Below are 1,069 nucleotides of genomic sequence, written 5' to 3' on the forward strand. Positions count from 1 at the left end.
TTACTCGTAAGAGAGTAGCCTAGGAATATGCCTTCATCAGCTTTTGCATCGAATTTGCCTAAGTTATCCTTACCATTATTCAAAACAAAGCATTTACAACCAAATACATGCAAGTGAGAAATGTTTGGTTTTCTACATTTGAAGAGTTCATAAGGGGGTTTCTTAAGAATATCCTTATAAGAACTCGATTTGAAACATAACATGCAGTACTTACTGCATCAGCCTAGAAATATTTTGGGAGGTTAGTTTCGTTCAACATTGTACGAGCCAGTTCTTCTAAAGGCCGATTTTTTCTCTCCACAACACCATTTTGTTGCGGTGTTCTAGGAGCAGGAAAATTGTTTATCCTTTTACCAATCATATATATATTGTTTATCCTTTTACCAACAAGTTTAGAGTTTTGAGATTTCTTACTTTCAATGATGCACTTATCTGTGTAGAATGCCACATGGAAGCCTTTGTCACATAATTGACTTATGCTTAGAAGGTTGTGCTTGAGTCCTTCAACATATAGTACACCTTCTATAGTTGTTGAGGGTGGCTTACCGATTCTACCAACTCCAAGAATTTTTCCTTTGTTGTTATCACCATAAGTGACATATCCTTTGTCTCTTGGAGTGAGGACAAAGAATTTCTTCCTATCGCCCGTCATGTGTTTTGAGCAGCCGCTATCCAAGTACCATAAGTTGCAGGCGGCTCTCAAATTTTCCTACAAAAAAATTTAAATTTTATTAGGTACTCAATATTCTTTGGGTCCTACATAGTTAGTACCTTTCTCAACCCATTTAAAATGACCTAGGGGTACACCATATTTTCTAATATTACACGTATTTGGTGTGGGTCCAAGGTTCTTGCAATATGTACATGTGGGTTGATGATCATGTATCCTAGATTTATTTTTACTATTTTTAAAAGCATGGATATTTTGTTTTTCAAAGTTCATCTTAGTTGGGACACTTTGTTTATTAGAAACATGGCTTTTTGAATAGCCAAGACATCTCCGGTCTGTTGAGTGTCTTTGATCACTTATGATCTTTTCCAAACTTTTACTACTCTTGTTCATTTTATT

Source organism: Lupinus angustifolius, chromosome LG01 (assembly GCF_001865875.1).
Source record: "Lupinus angustifolius cultivar Tanjil chromosome LG01, LupAngTanjil_v1.0, whole genome shotgun sequence".
In the NCBI taxonomy this organism is placed as follows: domain Eukaryota; kingdom Viridiplantae; phylum Streptophyta; class Magnoliopsida; order Fabales; family Fabaceae; genus Lupinus; species Lupinus angustifolius.